The sequence below is a fragment of the Saimiri boliviensis genome, chromosome 9, assembly GCF_048565385.1.
Source record: "Saimiri boliviensis isolate mSaiBol1 chromosome 9, mSaiBol1.pri, whole genome shotgun sequence".
NCBI lineage: Eukaryota > Metazoa > Chordata > Mammalia > Primates > Cebidae > Saimiri > Saimiri boliviensis.
In genome coordinates, this window is record NC_133457.1 from 30,288,675 (window position 1) to 30,311,866 (window position 23,192).

General features: G+C 39.4%; 1 long non-coding RNA gene across 1 annotated transcript in view; it reads right to left on the reverse strand.

The window, feature by feature from the left end:
• Window positions 1-1,035: 1,035 nt before the first annotated feature.
• LOC141585612 (uncharacterized) overlaps window positions 1,036-23,192 on the reverse strand; it is a 59,994-nt gene continuing 37,837 nt past the window's right edge. The window contains exons 4-6 of the long non-coding RNA XR_012519177.1: window positions 15,972-16,022; window positions 15,673-15,743; window positions 1,036-1,472 (exon numbers count right to left, since the gene is read on the reverse strand). This is a non-coding gene — a long non-coding RNA (uncharacterized LOC141585612). The remainder of the gene's footprint in view (window positions 1,473-15,672; window positions 15,744-15,971; window positions 16,023-23,192) is intronic.

The following is a 23,192-nucleotide window of genomic DNA, read 5'->3' on the forward strand; positions in this document are numbered from 1 at the left end:
ACCAGTCATCACTCTCATTTCCTCATATCCAGATTCCCATAGTCCATAATTACAATAATGTGCAAAAGCTCCATCTCTCCTCATTATTATATTTTCCTGGTAAATTTCCCTAACAGAGCTAAACTCACTGCCACAGCTACTCTATACCAGAACCAAATCTCCTGAACATTTCCGGGGAAAAACACATGACCAACCATGTTAACTGTTTAATTTTAGATCCATGGCTACAAATCTCAATTGGACACATAGCACAGCTCAAAAATCCTATTATGCTTTCAGATTTTCAATTTCCCATACTATAGTTTCTATTCTCCCCGCCAAATCTCCTATATTCCCCTTCTCTCCCCACCATGCTTGGCTGATAATCTGGCCTCATCATTGACTGGGAAAATACAGAAATCAGAGGGGATTCCTTATCTTCCTATCTCCAAACCTGCAAAACCATCGACAACTGTATTCACACTTTTTGCCCCACTTCCATTTGCTGTGCATTAACCATCCCTGCTCCTATGAAGTCCAGCCCTCCACTTTGATCTGGATCTCTCCTTCTCTTATCTGTTGAGAACTTCATTCCTCCCTTCATAAGAAAGCATTGCTAATTTATTACCAGAAGTTTACAAATAAGTATGTTTCAGTGTCTTCTGTCTTAAATCATTTATAACTCTACATCCATCTTAGCTATCACACTGTGTCCCTGCTTCTCTTCACTTTAAAACTTCTTTTAAAGGGCTTGTCTTTAGTCACTCTCCCTACTTTCTTGATACTTTAGTAAAAACATTATTATCAAGGACACCCTTACCTTGCAAACATCTTTTTTTTTTTTTTTGAGACGGAGTTTCACTCTTGTTACCCAGGCTGGAGTGCAATGGCGCGATCTCGGCTCACCGCAACCTCCGCCTCGTGGGTTCAGGCAATTCTCCTGCCTCAGCCTCCTGAGTAGCTCGGATTACAGGCACGCGCCACCATGCCCAGCTACTTTTTTGTATTTTTAGTAGAGACGGGGTTTCACCATATTGACCAGGATGGTCTCGATCTCTTGACCTCGTGATCCACCCGCCTCAGCCTCCCAAAGTGCTGGGATTACAGGCTTGAGCCACCGGGCCCGGCTGCAAACATCTTTTCTTTCATATCTAGAAGGAATCCCAAGCTTAACATGTCTACAAACAATCTCCTTTTTCAGGCACTGCAAAATAATGTGGGCCTTTTCATTCTTCCTATTTCACTCAACGGCAGCCTTAGCCACTGAGTTAAGCTTTTTTCTTCTTTATCTCATGCCCTATGTATAATCCATCAAAGTGTTTTGTTGGCCATTCTTCAAAACTACATCGTGAATACAGTCACTTCTTTCCATTTCTTACCTTTCCAGTACAATCACTACCATTCCTCACTTGGACATTCTTCTCTCTTCCACTCCTGTCTCATGACATCCATTTTCTGTACAGCAGCATGGGCAAGGGCAATCTTTTAAAAACCTAGATGAGATCAGATCATGTCCAATAGCTTCCAATTATTATTAGAATAAATTTAAAATTTTTCCTAGGTCTGCCTGACCTGGCCCTCACCTACTCCTCCAACCTTATCTCAGATCACTCCTATCACCCACTCCCACTTTGCCCCAGCATAGAGGGCCCCTGAATATTCCAAAATCACTCTGTACTCAGACAAATCTCAAACCTTCTAGTCAGCTTGTTCTGCCTAAAATTCTTGCGCCCCGGGCCTTCTTTTGGCCAGCTCCTTCTTAGCTCAACAGTCATTTTCCTCTCCCTGACCATTCATTCCAAAATAACCACCACCTACTACATCATTTTTTATTACAGTTTAGTTTTCCTTTCTTCCTGGAAAAAAGAAAAAAAAGAAGAAGAAGAAGTGATTTTTCTTTCCATTTCAAAAGTAGGTAAAGCTGCTTTTTAAAATATCCTCCAAAAATTTGTGTAAAAAAGGAAATGCTGGCCCAGTTGCGGTAGCTCACGCCAGTAATCCCAGCACTTTGGGAGGCCGAGGCAGGTGGATTACCTGAGGTCAGGAGTTGGAGACCAGCCTGACCAACATAGTGAAACCGTGTTGTCTCTACTAAAAATACAAAAATAACCTGGATGTGGTGGCACACGCCTGTAGTCCCAGCTACTCAGGAGAGTCACTTGAACTCGGGAGGCAGAGGCTGCAGCGAGCCAAGATCGCACCATTGCACTCCAGCCTGAGTGACAGAGCAAGACTCCGTCTCAAAATAAATAATAATAATAATGATAATAATACCCAATCTTTAAGAGCAGTTCCTGAATTGCACAGGTAGGTATTATTGGCTTTCTCAAATGGCCTTTGGAGAGGTATGAGATTTGGTGAGAATAATCACTATTTAAGTTGTAGCTCTGACATTCAGGTTCTTTGACTAGGTCACATAGCCTGGAGAATTTTGGATCATATATTCTGTTTCCCTGTCTCTGCAAGAAGGACCAATTCAGAGACTTCTTTTTGTGACAGTGTTTAACCTATCAGTATCTACAATTTGGAGTAAGCTTAATGATAACCCAAAGGATGATCTGGTCCTTACTCATCGTAGCATAAAAGTCCTCACATGGTTAATTTCAGAAATAACTCTTTTATACATTAAATTTTCTTTTAATAAAAGGATATAACTAAGTTTGTATCCTCCTGAGTGATAGTACCACTTCTGCTTTCAGAAGTTAATTAGGAGATACCCAGTTTGAATTCTTTGATACCACTGATGAATGAGAAATGCACATGGGTAATTTTTCTTTATTGCTTATAAGAGTTAAACAGCATGTGTCCTATAGAATAAAATTCTCTTCCCTACAATAATAATAGCTGTTTTGTTTTGACTTCAAAAATTCTGGAATCTGTGTATAGCCAACAGTAATTACCACTCATTAAAATAATAATCACCATCGACCTGATCAGTCCCCTGGGACACAAGTCAGGGCCTAAGGAAATGCATTTTTACCTAGGACAATGAAGAATTTTATCTGAGGACCAGGGCAGCCTCTTGGGGAGCCAAATTTGGTGACTGATACTGACAGCTGTTAATATATTGAATTCCTAAGTGAAAATTTTTGTTTTAAGTGTTTTCTGAGTGAAACCATATTCAAAGGAACCCAAAATTTTGACCTCATGTTGAAAAGTCTTTACCAGTTCCATGTATGAAATAATAAAAGAGCAAATGTGGATAAGTGAGAAGTTTGTCAAGCAAGGAAAGTAGTATCGGCAGCAACCATATTACAAAGACGTGGAAACCAACCTCTACTTCTTGGTTTGGGGAGTTCCCTTCAAAATAACATGTAACAGAATAGCTAGGAGAGAGGTAGGTGCTGGAGTGAAAGTAAGCACTGGGGGTGGTGTACAGAATAAAATCATAAAGTCTCAGGATTAAAATGGATCTGAGGCTTAAATCCCATTTTTAGTATCAGAGAGAACCTTTACTCTGTGCCAAACATTAAGTATATTTAGAGTTCAGAAGCAAGGGTCTCAGCTCTGTCTTTAAGGAGTTTACAGTTTTGACCAGACTATCTGTTCAGATGCAATTCTTTCAGAATGGCATTCAGATACATAAAAAAAAAAAAAAAGAAAAAAAAAACGCATTTACAGAAGCTTAACTAAATAGCGTAATTTTCCACCCAAGCATTAGGTTCAGAGATGGGCAATTCAGAGACATTCAGGCTCTGGCTCCAAATATCTCTGTGCTCCACTATCATTAACATATGACTTTCTTCCACAAGCTAGTCACTCATGAGTGCCAGGTAACAGCTCTACTCCAGCTGCATGCCTCCTGCCAGGAAAGAAAGCAGAGAAAGAACAAAGAGGAAGGTAAGAAAGCTGCCTGAATCAGGAAAATAAAATCTTTCCCAGAAATCTCTAGCAGACATTGGTTTCTGTCTCCTGGCCAGAATTGTGTCGTAAGGCCACTCTATCTGCAAAGAATTTCGGGAAGGTAAGTACTTAAGCTAGGCATATTGCCACTCCAAGCAAAAATAGAGACTCTTGTAAGACAAAAAAAAAAAAAAAAAATGGGAGAATGGGGATTAGTTAACAACAAGCAACATCTGCAATAGACCAACAAGAACACTGACAATGAAACCATCGTATAATTTGTACATAATACAAATTATATGCAGAAAAGCACAGAACTCTCTAACTTCAAGTTAGGGGGAGGTGTCATGGAGGGTTTCACTGAGGAGGGTAACACTCAGCTGAGTCACAAAGAAAGAATGAAATTGTCAAAGTAGACAAAAGCAAGAAATGCTTCAGGTGAAAATTAGGAAGGTTAAGTGGTCATGGAAAAATAGTTGTTCATCAGAATATTTTTATTTGCCACTGGCAGAAATGTAACTTGAATCCAAAAGTACCAAGGTAAAATTTCAGGTATTGCTGGCTCCAGTCACCCAGTTGATGTCACCAAGACCCAGTCTCTCTCTTTCTCTCCATCCTTTGATTCTGTAATAGCCAGCAAGCAGCTCCACGCTTAGGTCCCACCCTATGAGCAGCTTTAGCAGTTCCAATAAAGCTCTGAGTATGCATTTCATTGGAACAACTTGGGATATGTGTCCATCACTCTGACCTATCACCTTGGACAGGAAAATGAGATATGTTGACTGGACAAGCTGGGCTCTGTGTCCACCTCTGGAGCACTACTCAAAACACTTGAACTAAGAGCAGAAAAGAAGGTTCCTCAAAGGAAAACGGGAAGTAAATAAAGTAGGCAAAAAGTACAAATGTCTCTGGCTCCAAATATCTTTGTGCTCCACTATCAGAGAACAAATTATTTTAGTGATGTTTAGAAGATGTAATGCACAAGATACAGTTGAACAATTGGCTGATTTGCTGAGGAAAGGAAGATTCTAAAATGACACTGAAATTTAGGCTTAGGTACATAAGTATGATATTAGCATGAAAGAAGCTAATAACTACACAAAGAGAACCAGTCGAGGATGGATGGCTAAAGAACTTGGAGGCAATAATAATAACAATAAATAATACTAACTATACTCCCTGGCAAACCAAGGGATAGGAAGAGCAGGGAGCAGTATCCAGTGCTTAGAACAAACCACTGGACTAGAAATATTGATTTTTAAAAATCTTCAGGCCTGGCCAGATGCACTGGCTCACACCTGTGATCCCAGCAGTTTGGGAGGCCAAGGCGGTAGGATCACCTGAGGTCAGGAGTTCAAGACTAACCTGGCCAACATGGTGAACCCTTGTCTCTGCTAAAAATACAAAAATTAGCTGGGCGTGGTGACAGGCACCTGTAACCTCAGCTACTCAGGAGGCTGAGGCAGGAGAATTGCTTGAATCCAGGAGGCAGAGGTTGCAGTAAGCTAAGATCACACCATTGCACTCCAGCCTGAATGACAAGAGCAAAACTCTGTCTCAAAAAACAAAAACAAAGAAAACAAACAAACAAAAAAACTCAGGCCTATCTTTGTTTACATGGGCATTTAAAATATATTTATTTTAATATGCAAAGCACTCTGATTTTGAAACATTTCCAAATACATCCTAACTCATCTATTATCTATTACACTTTCAGTTCTCCTTTCTTCTTTCTCTTAGGTAACTAATGTCTTAAAACATCAAAACAAAGGGTTAAATTAGTGACAGTTTAAGATGAACAGTGATTGGAACCTACAGCCATAATGAAAAATAGCATCTAAATGTTTGAAGCTATATGATGCCAATAAACTGTCTCTAAATCCAGTTTAATTAATGTGCAGCCTTTGTCTGCTCCAACGTGTGTGAATAAATCTTCAAAACCAAATTAGTATTTTAAAACATGAGTTGCCCAATGTGATGTGAGTTAACATACAAGCAAACGAAGATGACATTTCCATTTTGAATGAATACAATTTAAGATTTATAAACTTTAAATCTCTCTTACACAAATTTGGTCTTTCTTTTAGCTATAATAGAGAATTAGTGACCTGGTTTCAAAAGAAAAAGGACAATTTTTAAAAATATTTCCTAAATCTCATTAGTTGTATTAATCGCTTAAACTGAAAAAGATTACTTTGAAGGTGTCTCTGGAATTAGCACTTCAACAATACTGCCATAACATATTGATAACAAATGCCATAACATATTGACAACAAATGAGTTATCAAATATTTGAGTCACAACTATTACTCAAAATTGACAAAAATTCAATTTCTACGCATGTTATGAATAACACAGATTATTCTGAAAGAAGACTAACATATGTAATATTACATATGTTATAGATATTGTTAGGTATCTAGGCTACAACCATTTCTCCCTTTTCTCCTTTCTTACAGAAACTTGGCTGAGTACAAGTATATGCTGTCCTCCCTAGGCCTTCTGCCGCAGGGAAGATTGGCCCTGCCCCAGTTTCAAAGAGTGAATCCTGACTGGTCTAAGATCATTATACTGGTACTATTTCCTTCACAATAACTAGTCAAGCATGTGCTTGTGTGATTTTAGAAGTCAGCTGGGAAGCAACTGGGAAGAATTTCCTCACTCATAAAGAGGCACGAGAGAGGCCATCTAGTATCTCTTAAAGGTTATTTGCATGTAGCCTGCAATTGCTATAACTCCCTTGCCACCTTAAAGTAAGCTAGCCTAAAGATAGCCAATATACTGGATAAAACTTTTGTTTAAAGTTTTATCTGCTTAATATTATCTCTTCTGAAAGGTAACTGTGCTCCATAAATCACATTGTGAATCAGCTTCTTGTTTGGTAAGCGAAGATATCAAACATCAAATTGGTTGTTGCAAATCAAATGTTTACATCAATATGTTTTTTGTTCCATATCTGATCAGGAGTAGTGGTAATCTGTCTAGAATAATTTCCAAAGCTGTGTTTAGGTGTGGATTTATTTATTTATTTATTTATTTATTTTATTTTATTTTATTTTATTTATTTTTTTTTTTTTTGAGCCGGAGTTTTGCTCTTGTTACCCAGGCTGGAGTGCAATGGCGCGATCTCGGCTCACCGCAACCTCCGCCTCCTGGGTTCAGGCAATTCTCCTGTCTCAGCCTCCTGAGTAGCTGGGATTACAGGCATGCACAACCATGCCCAGCTAATTTTTTATATTTTTAGTAGAGACGGGGTTTCACTATGTTGACCAGGATGGTCTCGATCTCTTGACCTTGTGATCCACCCGCCTCGGCCTCCCAAAGTGCTGGGATTACAGGCTTGAGCCACCGCGCCCGGCCTAGGTATGGATTTATTTAATATATTTAAGGGCACAAAACTTCTCAGGGTAGATATGTAGAACTCATAACATAATTGGGAACTAAAATTAAACGATTAATGAGTGACATTTTATTTAGATATTCTTTAGTCTGCAGAAAATGACTAGAATTACGTATTACTAATTTAAAACAATTATCCAGCTAATTTTCTTTTTTGAATAGTGTGTTTAAGTTTTTATATTAGTGTAATATCCCTATTGAACCATTTAATCATAGAAGGCTAATCTTTCCCTACAACATTCTCTCCTAAATAAGATTTTCCTGAGAAACAAACTAGAATCCTTCTATTCTTGAACCGAGGATTCACTTATCACATTATTCACTTATCACTTATTCACTAGGCTGATTTCCTGGATAAGGCCATAGCATCAGTCTGTGTGAATGACCCAGTTTTCGTATCATTCAAAGATAAATTCTTTTCAACAGTGCAGCCTGTTCAGCAATCAGTTCCAAAAATATGTAGGTCAAAGAGGGAACTGAATGAGAGAATGCCATGGCTTAATTCCATGTGTAATCACTCACAGAAAAATCACACACGCATACACATACACACACAAATGTCCTCTAACAGTTACTGGCATCATCTTTAGATATGAGATGTTGTGTTTATAACATGGCTTCAGGAATCAATACATCAATAATTAGTTGGGCATAGGTCACTGTACCTTAAAAAGGGTAACAGTGGGGTGGCATTGCCGGAGAAGATCAACTGTCTGGTTACCTGACATTACTTTCATGACATCACAGAAGTGAAAGGAATGATCATTGGTCCTACAGAGTTTTTTTTGTTTTTTGTTTGTTTGTTTTTTGGAGACAGAGCCTTACTTTGTCACCCAGGCTGGAGTGCAGTGGCATAAACAAAACTCACTGCAGCCTTGACCTCCCGGACTCAAGTGATCCTCCCACCTCAGCCCCCCAAGTAGCTCGGACTACAGGTATGTGCCACCACGCCTGGCTAATTTTTGTATTATTTTGTAGAGACGGAGTTTTGCATGGCTGGCCTGGATCTCCTGGACTCAAGCAATCTCCTTACACCCCTCAGCTTTCCAAAGTGCTAGGATTACAGGCCTGAGCCACCACGCCGACCTAGATTTAAAAATTTGATCTCCATAGTGCATCAGTTATCAGACTCAAGAAGACGACTTCATGATAAACACACAGGGGACTGATATGTAAATCAGAATGCCAATTATTCATCTAAATAAGGAATATGACCTTGACAAAAGAATAACCATTTTGACATGTCCTGTTACCTTAGTTCATTTCTGCTGCTACAACGAAATACCTTAGACTGGGTAGTTTATAAACAACAGTAATTTACTGGTCACAGCTCTGGAGGCAAGGAAGACCAAGATCAAGGCACCAGCAGATTCAGTGTCTGCTTTATAGATGGAGCCTGTCCTCACATGGCAGAAGGGAGCAGACAGTCTCCCTCAAGCCTTTTTTATAAGTGTACTAATCCCATTCATAATCCCCTCCCACAGGCCCCACCTCTTAATACCATCACCTCGGGGAGTTAGGTTTCAACATATGAAATTGAGGGGAGGGAAACACACTCAAACCATAGCACCTATATGTGCCTTGTAGGTAGTTAATATTTAAATCAAATTATAACCAGAAGGTTACTTGGTGAGAAATTTGAATGAAGGGAGTTATTGTATATAATTCAAATCTTTGATGGCCCTGGATTTCGATAGCCTAATTAGGTCATTTTCAAAATCTATTCTTATTTTATTAACAATAGGACATATTTTTAGGATAAACTCTTACAAAGAACAGATATATAGGTATATAGATACAGACATATAGATACCTTGGCTCTTCCCTCTCTCTGCTCTGATTAAACTAAGGTAGCCTATTCAGATCCCCACATGCTCAGCAACCCCATATCCTGGAGGGAACCAGCAGAGGATGGGGAGAGGAATTCTAGTAATGAGGGAGCATATCCAGAGATACAGAAGCATGACAGATTGTGGCACATCCTGGGAACTGCAAGTGGTTGAATAAGAATGGAATATAGTAATTGTGAAGAGAGGGGGAGAGAGGAGGCAGTAAGGAATCAGGCTGAAGAAGCAAGCAAGAAAAAAATAATAAAGGAAAGATCTTGTAGACTTTGCTAAATTATTTAGATCTTATATAGAAAGCTATGGAAAGCCTTAAAAGTATGTTTGGTGGGGCCATAACATGATGAAATTTCAGTTTTAGAAATATCACTACAGCTGAAAAATAGGAAATTAGGTTATTAGTAAGTGTATAATATATGCAAGGAAGATAGAAGGCCTGAATCCCATGCTTCTAGTGCCCACCCTTACCACCTTACCCATAGGATTTCACTGCCATAACACCAGTCTTCCAGATGCCAGCACCTGCTTTGCATCACCTAAGAGTTTTCTACGACTGCTGGAGCCCACTTTGTTAGTGTGGCAGGCTTGAAGTGTCAGAGAATGAGTGTCCCAGCAACATCTTCTACATCAGTGACAAGGAGACCGGTGTGTGACTCTAGGGCATGTTAGTCCCAGCTGGGATTAAACTCCAGTGGCCCACAGTGGTAGCCAGCTTGATAACAGAACTTTTGGCTGCTTGCCCTTCCTTGTCTCACTTCCCCACTCTTCTATCCTTGTGGTTCTCACCTCCCAAATAAATGATTTGCACTCAAATCTTTACCTCAGAATCTGCTTTTAGAGTAATACAAAGACAAAGCTACCATACCCGAAGGATGATGAGGGCTCGAATTAAGCAGAGTGGGAGTCAAGGGAAGCAGGCCAGAGATACATTCAAAGGACGTGAAGACTAAATAGAAAAGATATTCGATGATTCCAGTCTAGACTGGCCTAAGCCAGACATATATACTTGGAAAAATGGGTTTTGTTATTTTGTGTTTAGCACATGAATGCTTTTCATATTCGGGGAAAATAAAAAAGTAAAGAAAGTAAAGGCAGGCCCCTTTCGCCCTTGAGAGAAATCAACAGGTGAGCAAATTCCTTGTCCCAACTCATTAGCACCCATAATCATGTGACCTGGGCTTAACCAGTCAGATGCCTCCACCACAATTTTTACATATTGAGAGAATGAAACACAGAGCCAAGGGCAGTCTGATTCTGGGTGGATGTGGCCAAGTTGAGAGCCCAGTGTTTCTGGGGCGATTGTGGCAGCAATGACGTTCTCTCTTCTACAGTTCTCAACAGGTCAACTTAGGGGAGGGACCAAGAATTCATGCTAGTTTACCATCATGATAGGAAATACAAGTCAAACTGTGTCTTTGTTTTTTTGAAAAAGGATCAATGTTCTATTTCCTAACCTGGGAAGTAGGTTCATGACTGTTTTGGTTTTTGTTTGTTTTATATTAAGTATTCCTATGCATTTTAAACACCCTCTTGTATGTATATTTCACAATAAAAATTTTAAAACTGAGAAACATGGTTTTCCATAGAGGTAACAAAGGAGAAATCATGTTCAAGAATGAAAAGGATATACTATCTGGGATTTGCTTTGAAATAAGGGAGAAAAATAAAGAAGACTCATAAAACGTTGATAATTGCTGAGTGACAGATATGATGGCCTTTTAGGATAGTCTCTCTAAACTTTTTAATGTTTGAAAATTTCCCTAATTATAAAGTATCTTGAGCAGGACAGTGTGACAGGGAGTGGAGGATGAATTAGAAGAAGGAAGACACAGGCAGAAAGAGTATCCAGGAATCAGGAAGGAAGATTAATTTTGGGAATAATCCAAGGGAACCCAATGCCTCATAAATTAAATATGACCCAAATTAGTTGATTGATCTTAATTCAGAAAACTGGCAACTGACTGGAAATAGGATTAAACTTTGTTTATTCAGAAAACTGAAGCCTTGGAAATATCTGAAGACTTGAGTCACAAGAGCCTCCAGGTTCCTTCTTTTCTGGAAATTCAGATGCATCAGATCGCAGATTCCCCACTCATCTGTGTGCAATCAATGGCTCACATTTTCCTTTGGTAAACTAGGAACAGTTTCTTCTCCTCAGTAGCCATTATCATTCTTGATATTAGTAATTCTACTTTCCTGCTCCTAAGGCTGAGAGAAGCATTTTCCCCAAGTAAATTCCCAGTCTTGTCTCCAGTCTTGGAGGGTCAGGATTTTAAAGTGCTACGTTATTACCTTGCTCTTCAAGCTTCACAGAACCATCTCCACCCACACTCCTACCCACATCCCTAAGAAGAGGAACATGGAATATATTTCCAAAGGGTTGTCTGGAGAGGATTTGAGTGACACCATCCTGGGCCACTAAAAAGAGCCAGCTCCCAAGGGGGAAATGAAATCTCTGCTTTTCCAGGGTTTCCTCCCTTTCTATTCAGTCTGAAAAGTCTGGGACATACTGCATTATACAGTTTTATTCACCATTTTCTCCCAGCATCCTATAGGGAATTTGATCAAAAAAGAATCCCAGAATATAAACCACCCACACCTGCAAATTTTATTACAAGCGTGTTGTTTGTTTGATTCAGATGAGGGAAGAATGGTGGAAAATTAAGAGCTACAGGAAGATTGTCCTCACAGCTCAGCTCCTCTGCTGTGGGCTTCCTTCCAGTTGGTGCAACAGGAGATCTGGGGCCTGTGTTTGCTTTTCTTGGCATTCACAGAGGTGGTGTCTGTAGCTGAAGACACTGGGGTTGTTGCCAGAAGCCCTGCTGGAGCTGGGACTGTGTGAGTCCAGGTTCCAAGATCTCATCTGCTCGCAGCGATGGGGAACATTTTGATCTTGGCAAAAGCTCTCATGCCGGCACTCCATGTCCACTCCATTCTTTTCCCTACTTCTCTGACCCCAAACAGAGCAGCAGAGTGACCTCTGGACACATGCAGCTGGGCAGCACCACTGTCTCCGGAATTCCTCATATCTCCCTGGGGAACTTGAAACAGTGGACACAAACATGACTACAGACTGCTAGTGACCTGGCAGCACGTTCACAACAGGTCCCGTGGGGAGAAGAGAAGAGCAAGCCTTCTTTCCCCGGTGGCTGGTTCCACCATCGTGCCTATTTCAGACACCAGGGAAGTAAATGTTTCAGCTATGCAAAATTAGCACAGTCTGAACACAGTTAGAAAGCAAAATACATTCCATGTAACTGGGAGATGTGATCCCCTTCTTCAGCCTGTTGCTGATCTTTAACATCAGGGTGGGTGTTTTCGAATAGTGCCTGAGCCAGGCCCCAGCTATCGTTTGGAGCCCTTTGGAACTGTGGATGTGTTGGCCTGTAAAGTCTTTTTGGCCTCTAAAGTCTTCCAAAATTCAAGTCCTCATTTATCACTCCGCCCTTGACCTCCCATTTGTGAGACCCTCCAGTCCACTTCCTGCAACTGTTACCTCATTCCTCCATGCCTCAGCCATACCTCACACGCTTTCACACCCATGCACCTCAGTTCCAACCCTCTCCTACATGCAAAGGGAGCAATCAGTTCCTCCTCCACTTCTGAGCTGGTGTTTCTCCACTTCCAATCCACAGACAGGAGAGGCAAAATCAAACCACCAGACTACAGGTTCTCAGTTATAAATGGGAGCTAAAGACTGGGTACACATGGACATATGGGGAGAAATAACAGAAACTGGGGACTTCTAAAGGGGAGAGGGTGGCAAGGAGATAAGGTTTCAAAAATTGCCTATTGAGTACACTGTTTACTAATTCAGGTGAATGGCACACTAGAAGCTCAGACTTCACCATTACACAACACATCCATGTAAGAAATCTGCCTATCTACCTCTCAAAACTATATAAAATTTTTAAAGTTTTAAACCAAACTACTAAAATAAATTCACTCCCCCACCCATTTCCTCCACCACACAAACAGAATTTCTAGCTCTTCTTTCCCAAACTTTTAAACTTTTTCTGGATACAAACTAGAGAGTTTAGAGGTTACGGTTAATGATGTGGTTTTAGCTGAGAAACAGTTTTCATTTATGTGATATAATTTTTAAGGTAATATTTATTGAGCTTTAATATGTACTAGGTACCTGATTAAGTATTATCCTATTCAATCCTCAGAACCACCTTTCTGGAGATAAAGAAATTGTTGTCCAGAGAGATTAACTTGCCCAAGATGATGCAACCATAAAATGGTAGAGCTAGAATTTAAACTTAAGGCAAATTAAGCTCTGAACACAATCCTGAGCCTAGATCCCATGCTTTTAATCACACTATATATCATTTCCCAACCCCTAACAGTACCCCTCTTTTAAAATTTCTTGCCCTCTCTTTGTGCTGCCTCTTGCCAAGATCATGATTACCTACTAACTTCAAGGAAAAGTTTTCCGTGTTACTCCAAGATGCTAACCAAAACCTACCCCTCCCATCTTTTTCTCTGCAATTACCCTAGGATTCTACCTAGGTTAATTACTCTGAGAACTCCTTAATACTCTCCTGTCAGTCAGGATGCTTTTGGCTACAAGAATCTAAACTCCCAACTCATGTTAACTTACTGATAAGAACATTTAATTTACATAACAGGAATTGTTAAGGATAAATCAGAATTCATGGCTGCATGACTGAGCAGCTCAACAATGCCATCAATAATTCAAGGATGAAGGTTGTTTCTGTCTTCTCACTCTGTAAACTTAATCCTAGAGCTGGTTCCCCTCAAGAGTTTACGGAGGCTGCCAGAAGCAACTTGCTCCATGTTTTGCCTTGCTGTTGTCCCTGTGTGGTAAGGGGTGGGGGGTACTCTCCTCTGTCTATGTCTGATTGGATCATTTAGGTCATATGTCCTACCCTGCCAGTAGCAGGGGAATGCATAATATGATGGGTTTAATCCCAAATTCCTGAGCAGTTATCTAACAGCCTGTGGCTACCAGCTCTTTCAGAGATTGCCTCAGCAAAGAGCATGAACTTTTCATGTAGCATCAAGCCAATGACTAAGCAAGATGGTGGTTCGAGGGTCCAGCCATTTCCACCTTGTGCAAGATTCCTTTAGTTGGCATTCATTGCCCTGGAGCTCCTAACTGGAAAGGCAAAGAGTCTGTCAGATCTGCCTCATGGTCTGTTGGCTCCTGTGCATTGCTTCTTCCTCCTCTTTTCCTTTCACTGGTCTTACTCCTTTTTTTTTTTTTTTTTGAGACGGAGTTTCACTCTTGTTACCCAGGCTGGAGTGCATGGCGTGATCTCGGCTCACCGCAACCTCCGCCTCCTGGGCTCAGGCAATTCTCCTGCCTCAGCCTCCTGAGTAGCTGGGATTACAGGCACGTGCCACCATGCCCAGCTAATTTTTTGTATCTTTAGTAGAGACGGGGTTTCACCATGTTGACCAGGATGGTCTCGATCTCTCGACCTCGTGATCCACCCGCCTCAGCCTCCCAAAGTGCTGGGATTACAGGCTTGAGCCACCGCGCCTGGCTTGGCCTTACTCCTTAATGAGGCTTTGGGACTCCGTCTCAGCACTGCTCCCCAGAGAACCCAATCTACACAGTACCCTGCTATCTAACTATGACTCCATCTTCACCTTCTGTCTCTATTCCACCCAAATATCTTGTACCTCCAGAAAATCTGTCCTGCACCAACTACATTCCACCCCTCTTTCTAAATCTGGTTTTCATCTGCCTTAGGACCTTCAGTCCTTTAACCCATCCCCATTCTTAGCCCACCAGCCACCATCTACATTCCCTTGCATCCTGCCTCTACCTGGACTGAATCTTCACAACTTTGCTATCACCTGATATCTCCCCTCCCAGACCTTAGGCCAATCCTAGGTCTACTGAAAGAAAACCTGAAAACTAAATTTAATGGCTTAATGACAAATCCATGCTATCTAACTTTAATTAGACCCTCAGGGCGGCTAAGTTAATTATTTTACTAATCTCTGTAGACTTACTGCATTGATGCCAAAAGTTTTCTCTCTTCACTTCCTAATGTTCCTTCCTCCTACTTTCTCCTCATAATCCTGAGGATGAATTGTTAACCTCCTTCTTTTTCTGCTGATTAAGTATGTCTATTGCCTTTATCCTGATCCATCACCCTCTATTTCCCTTGGAGAAATGGCCAGCCATGGGCATGTGAATCAAGCCAGACCAACAAAACTCTTGCCAAAACTATTGGAGGAGAAAGCTTTTGCTTGTTTGTTTTGGGGATTGCTAATCTGTAAAGAAATAAGTCTGGTGCTGTAAGCCCCCATCTTGTTCCCCAAGGGAAGAGCCTGTCTAAGAAAAAAACAGAGGACAGCAGATCAGCCTTTGATAGCATTCTAGTACTTCCAGATCCACCTGTCTTAAAGCTGTCACCCTATGAGACTCTTCAATTATGTGTTCCCACAAATTCTCTTTATGTGGCTATACTGTTAGCCAAACTATAAACTCCTTTCAATCTCCAAATTTGTCTCTATCTTCACCTATTTTGACATGTTCCCACAGATCTCTGACAGAAGTACTGCCTTGTTTGTGCAGTTTTCCTTTTAGGCATTATTTGTCTTCTGGACTTTTTTGATCACTTACCCCTTCTCCGATGTCTTGTTGCTCATTGCCCGTATTCACAATTGGTATTGGCTGAATAAAATGTTACCAAGCTTCACAGGATCACACGGTGAAAAAAAAAAAAAAGAAAAAAGAAAAAGTGGGTCCTTAATGAAACTAGACAGAACACACAGAACACATTTCTGAAGCATAAGAATGTGGCTTTTTGACAGTGACTTTCTTTGCAGGTGAGCAAGGGAGAGACATGTAAAATGGGCTTTGTTTTAGATAAAAGCCATTATCCCTCAAAAGCACTATAAACTCATGGCCAAATATCTCACCTGGCCGACTTTGAGACAATGTCGCACATTCATACTGTTTCCATCTTCTCACTGGTAAAGTCAATGGGAAAAAATACACAGTGAGCTAACTGAGCTAGGAAAATAATTTTATTGTTCTATTCACAAATTCCTGATAAGTGCGATTACCATAAATATTTTCACATCAGTAGAATGAGGCTCCACTAATGCGATAAACATAATACACATCTGACATAACAACCACTTTTAAAAATATATATTTTTGTGTGTATATATGTATATAATAAAATTATTTTTAAAGGCAATATAATTAACTTGCATGAGTCAATTGGAGTTTACTCCCATTTACTGGTTGTGTGATTTTTGGATAAATTATTTAACTTTTTTTTTTTTTTTTTTTTTTTTTTTTAGATGGAGTTTCGCTCTTGTTACCCAGGCTGGAGTGCAATGGCGCGATCTCGGCTCACCGCAACCTCCGCCTCCTGGGTTCAGGCAATTCTCCTGCCTCAGCCTCCTGAGTAGCTGAGATTACAGGAACGTGCCACCATGCCCAGCTAATTTTTTGTATTTTTAGTAGAGACGGGGTTTCACCATGTTGACCAGGATGGTCTCGATCTCTCAACCTCGTGATCCACCCGCCTCGGCCTCCCAAAGTGCTGGGATTACAGGCTTGAGCCACCGCGCCCGGCCGTATTTAACATTTTTAAGTCCCCTTTTTCTCAACTATAAAATTGGGACAATAGCTATTTATAGTTTGTTAGAACTTAATGGCTAATACAGTAGATAATTAATGTTAGGTGAATATGAATCCAAAGTCAGTAAAACTTCTGAAAGGGAGTATATGCATCTGTTTGAAAAGTGTCCTTGAGAAGAATTTATTCCAACCATTTATATATTTTACAAATTAAATAAAGCAGAAGGATTTCTTAAAACATTGTCACCTAAAGCAGAAGAACAAATTTTCCTTTTTAATCAATGTTTTCCTACCTTAATATTTAATTCAATTAGATTAGGCTGAATGTTTTTGGAGAGAACTGAACATAATGCATAAAACTTGCCTACAGTTGGCCACAGCTTTTGCTGACACTTAATGAAATATTTTTAATTACTCCAGCAGCTCGTGTTGGCTGCTGTGCTAGGGTCATTGGAAAACTTGACCCTGTGGTACTTGGGATACAAGAACATCTTCTGCTGATTGAAGCCTGTACCCTGTGGAAATGTTTTAATGCGGTCCTTGAAGCATGTTCTAAGAAATGCTGTCAACCATATTCTTCCTTGTCAGTTCTTCACTTGGTCAGGAATACTCAAGAGCTCTGTCTTTCTGCCTGTGGTTTACCACACTGTCTTCCATTTGCTTTCAAAGCTGGTTTAGCTTTGTTCAATAAAGCAGAGGTAGCTGAATTAGAGGACAGCATCAACACTTCTCTCCCAGAGAAAATTTCCCATCAGATAAATCACTGAACCAGCTACCACATTCTAACACACAGAAGCCACATCCCTGCCACCCAATCATTCACTTGCAGCAAAACATTTTCTCAACACAGGGAACAAAGAGGCACGCCTAGTGAACCATATGAAAAGCTGGGGTTGATCACAAACCCCCAGTACAAATAATTTCAAAAGAAGAAGGAATGGGCGACAACAAAAAGACAACTTATTCATAATTCAAAGTATTTTGATTTTTTAAAAACAGGCCAGGTACAGTAGCTCACACCTGTTATCTCAGCACTTGGGAAGGCTGAGGTGGGAGGACTGCTTGAGCCCAGGAGTTTGAGAGCAGTCTGGATAACATGGTGAGATCCCGTCTCTAAAAAAAACTTTTTGCCAGGTGCAGTGGCTCCCACCTGTAATCCCAGCACTTTGGGAGGCCGAGGTGGGCAGATCATGAGGTCAGGAGTTCGAGATCAGCTTTGGCCAATATAGTGAAATCCCGTCTCTACTAAAAGTACAAAAATTAGCTGGGTGTGGTGGCACATTCCTGTAGTCCCAGCTACTTGGGAGGCTGAGGCAGGAGAATTGTTTGAACCCAGGGAGCAGAGGTTGCAGTGAGCTGAGACCATACCACTGCACTCCAGCCTGGGTGACAGAGCAAGACTCTGTCTAAAAAAAAAAAAATTAATGTTGACCAGGCATAGTGGTGTGCACACATGGTCCCAGCTACTCAGGAAGCTAAGGTGGAAGGATCACTTGGGCCAAGGAGTTTGAGGCTACAGTGAGCCATGATTGTGCTACTGCCCTCCAGCCTGAGCGACTTTGTGAGACCCTGTCTCAAAATTTTAATTAATTAACAAACAGAAGACTGTTGGACTCTATTGTTTAATATAAACTAAAAGATATGTCAATTCTTAAGACTCCATAGCTGATTTTTTTTTTAAACTCAAAAAATAACGTAAGAGCAAATATAGATGACCTTGGGCTTGGTAATGATTTTTTTAGATAGAACACCAAAGACTTAAACATAAGACCTAACACCATTAAAAACCCTAGAAGAAAACCTAGGCAAAACCACTCAGGACATAGGCATAGGCAAGGACATCATGACTAAAACACCAAAAGTATTGGCAACAAAAGCCAAAATAGACAACTGGGATCTTATTAAACTCCAGAGCTTCTGTACAGCAAAAGAAACAATCATTAGAGTGAACTGGCAACCAACAGAATGGGAAAAAAATTTTGCAATCTACCCATCTGACAAAGGGCTAATATCCAGAATCTACAAAGAGCTAAAACAGATTTACAAGAAAAAAAAAAACCAAAAAAAAAAATTCCAAAGTGGGCAAAGGATATGAACAGACACTTTTCAAAAGAAGACATATATGAGGCCAAGAAATGCTCATCATCTCTGGTCATTAGAGAAATGCAAATCAAAACCACATTGAGATACCATCTCATTCCAGTTAGAATGGCGACCATTAAAAAATCTGGAGACAACAGGTGCTGGAGAGGATGAGGAGAAATAGGAACACTTTCACACTGTTGGTGGGAGTGTAAATTAGTTCAACCATTGTGGAAGACAGTATGGCAATTCCTCAAGGATCTAGAAATAGAAATTCCATTTGACCCAGCAATCCCATTACTGGGTATATACCCAAAGGATTATAACTCATTCTATTATAAAGACACATGCACACGTATGTTCATTGCAGCACTGTTTACAATAGTAAAGACCTAGAACCAACCCAAATGCCCATTGATGATGGACTGGACAAGGAAAATGTGGCACATATACATCATGGAATACTACACGGCCATAAAAAACAATGAGTTTGTGTCCTTTGTAGGGATATGGATGAATCTGGAAACCATCATTCTCAGCAAACTGATACAAGAACAGAAAATCAAATACCTCATGTTCTCAGTCATAGGTGGGTGTTGAACAATGAAATCACATGGACACAGGGAGGGGAACAGCACATACTGGAGTCTTTTGTGGGGGTAGAGGAGGGACAGCACGGGGTAGGGAGGCTGGGGAGAGATAACATGGGGAGAAATGCCAGATATAGGTGACAGGGGGAATCGAGGCAGCAAACCACCTTGCCATGTATGTACATATGCAACAATCCTGCATGATCTGCACATGTACCCCAAAATCTAAAGTATAATAAAAATATATATATTATTTAAAAAAAAGAACACCAAAGGTGCCGGGCACAGTGGTTCATGCCTGTAATCCCAGGACTTTGGGAGGCTGAGGCAGATGGATCATGATGTCAGAGGTTTGAGACCAGCCTGGCCAAGATGGTGAAACTCTGTCTTTACTGAAAATATAAAAATTAGCTGGGCATGTTGGTGGGCACCTGTAATCTCAGCTACTCAGCTGGCTGAGGTAGGAGAATTGCTTGAACCTTGGAGATGGAGGTTGCAGTTAGCCGAGATCATGCCATTGCACTTACCCTGGGCAACAGAGCAAGAATCTATCTCATAAAAAAAAAAAAAAAAAAAAAAAAAAAAACACCAAAGTCATAATCAATGAAAGAAAGGATTGATAAACTGGACTTCATTAAAATTAAAATGTTCTGCTCTGGGAAAAACACTGTCAAGAAAATGTAAAAAGCCACAGGATGAAAGAAAATATTTGCAAAAGATATATTTGATAAAGGACTGTTATCCAAAATATACAAAGAACTCTTAAAACTCAACAGTAACAAAACAAAACAATTAAAAATTGCCCAAAGACCTTAATAGACACCTCATCAAAGATCTATACATGAGAAATAAGCATATGGAAAGATACTCTATATCATATGTCATCAGGAAAATGCAAATAAAAGCAACAATGAGATACCACTATATACCTATTTGAATAGCCAAAATCTAAGCATTGACAACAGCAAATGCTGTCAAAGATGTACAGAAATAGGAACTCTTATTCATTGCTGGTGGAAATACAAAATGGTACAGCTACATTGGAATACAGTTTGACAGTTTCTTGCAAAACTAAACATACTCTTACCATATTATCCAGCAATCACCCCTTGGTATTTTTCCAAAGAAATCAAAAATATATAGCCACACAAAAACCTGCACATGGGTATTTATAGCAGCTTTACTCCTAATTGCCAAAACTTAAAAGTAACCAACATGCCTTTGAGTAGGTAAATACATAAATACAGTACGTAAATTGTGGTACATCCAGAGAATGAAGTATTATTTGCTACTAAAAAGAAATTAGCTATCAAGCCAAGAAAAAGAATGGAGAAAACTTAAATGCATATTACTCAGTGATAAAAGTCAATGTGAAAAGGGTACACATGTATGAGTCCAGCCATACAACATTTAGGAAAAGTCAAAACTATAGAGACAGGAAGAAAATCAGTGGTTGTCAGGAATTAAGGAGGGAGGAAAAGAGAGATTGACAGAGCACAGAGAATCTTTAAGGGAGTAACACTACTCTGTGTGATATTATAGCTGGTGGGCCCATGTCATTATACATTTGGCCAAACCTGTAAAATGTACAACACCAAGAGAGAATCCTAATGTAAACTATGGACTTTGGGTGATAATGATGTGTCAATGTAAGTTCATCAGTCGTAACAAATGTACCACTTTGGTGAAGAACGTTCATAATGGGAGAGGCTATACTTATGTGGGGACAGAGTGTATGTGGGAAATCTCTGCACCTTTCTCTGAATTTCACTATAAACACAAAACTGCTCTAAAAAAATTAAGCCTATTAATCCACACTTCTATATATAAACATGTTTATCAGTAAATAAACATGTTTATATACAGAGAGTATGTGGGAAATCTCTGTACCTTTCTCAATTTTACTCTAAACACAAAACTGCTCTAAAAATAATTAAGTCTATTAATCCACACTGCTATATATAAACATGTTTATTTACTGATATTTATGCTGCCAAAGATGCATAAATAAATATTTATCAGTAAATAAGTATTTACTGATAAACATGTTTAAATATAGCAGTGTGGATTAATATACAATTATTTTTAAAGCCGTTTATTTACTGATAAACATGTTTGTATACCGATAAACTGGGTGAATAGATACTGACAAACACAACAAATTGCCATATCCAAAGACATTAGATGTTCCCCCAGGTGTGTAGTTATTGTTAATTTGTTTTTTCATTTTTCTGTGTACACAGTAGGTGTATATACTTATGGGGTACATAAGATATTTTAATAAAGGCATATAGTGTGTAATAGTCACATAAAGTAAATGGAATATTCATCACCTCAAGCATTTATCATTTCTTGGTGTTATAAACATTCCAAAGGTACTCTTTTAGATATTTTTAAACAAGAGAATATTGTTGACTAAAACTATCCTGTTGTGCTAGCAAATATTAGATCCCATTCATTCTATCTAACTATATTTTTATACCCATTAACCACCACCACTTCTCCCTCCCCACTGTGCTTCCCAGCCTCTGGTAACATTCATTCTACTGTCTATGTCCATGAGTTCAATTGTTTTAATTTTTAGCTCCCACAAATAAGAACACGTGAAGGTTGTGTTACTGTATCTGGCTTATTTCACTTAACATAATGTCCTCCAGTTCCATCTATGTTGTTGCAAATGACAGAATTTCATTCCTTTTATATCTGAATAGTACTCCATTGCTTATATGTACCACATTTTGCTTATCCATTTGTCTGTCAGTGGACCCCTGGGTTGCTTCTAAATATTGGCTATTGAGAACAGTGCTGCAATAAACACAGGAGTGCAGATATCTCTTTGATATACTGATTTCCTTTCTTTGGGGTTTATGCCTAACAGTGAGATTGCTGAATCATATGGTAGTTCTATTTTTAGTTTTTTGAAGAACCTCCATACTATTCTCTATAGTGGCTGTACAAATGAATGTTCCCACCAACGTGTCTTAACATTCCCTTTTCTCTCTATCCTATCCAGTATTTGTTATTACTCTCTTTTGGAGAAGAATCATTTTAACTGACTTGAGATTTCATTGCAGTTTTTATTCACATTTCTCTGATGATCAATGATATTGAGCATCTTTCCATATATCTGTTTGCCATATGTCTTCTTTTGAGAAATGTCTATTCCAATCTTTGGATTATTAGATTTTTTTTCCTATTGAGTTGTTTGAGCTCTTTATATATTCTGGTTATTAATCCCTTGTCAAACGAAGAGTTTGCAAATAGTTTCTTCCATTCTGTGGGTTGCTTCTTCACTTTGTTTATTGTTTCCTTTGTTATGCAGAAAGTTTTTAACTTGATGTGATCCCATTTGTCCATTTTTGCTTTGGTTACCTGCTTATAGGCTATTGCTCAAGAAATCTTTCCAGACCAATCTTTGCCCTGGAGAGTTTCTCCAATGTTTTCTATTAGTAGTTTCATAGTTTGAGATTTGAGATTTAAGTCTTTCATGCATTTTGATTTAATTTTTATATATGGCAAGAGATGGAGTATAGTTTTTTCTTAATACCATTTATTGAAGAGACTATCCTTTCCCCAATGTATGTTCTTGGCACCTTAATTGAAAATTAGTTCACTGTAGTTGTAAAGATTTATTTCTGAGTTCTCTATTTTGCTCTGCTAGTCTGTTTTTATACCAGTACCATGATGTTTTGGTTACTGTAGCTTTGTAGCATAATTTGAACTCAGGTAATATGATTCCTCTGGTTTTGTTCTTTTTGCTTAGGATAGCTTTGGCTATTCTGGGTCTTTTGTGGTTCCATATAAATTTCAGAATTATTTTTTCTATTTCTGTGAAGAAAGTCATTGTATTTTGATGGAGTTTACATTGAATCTGTA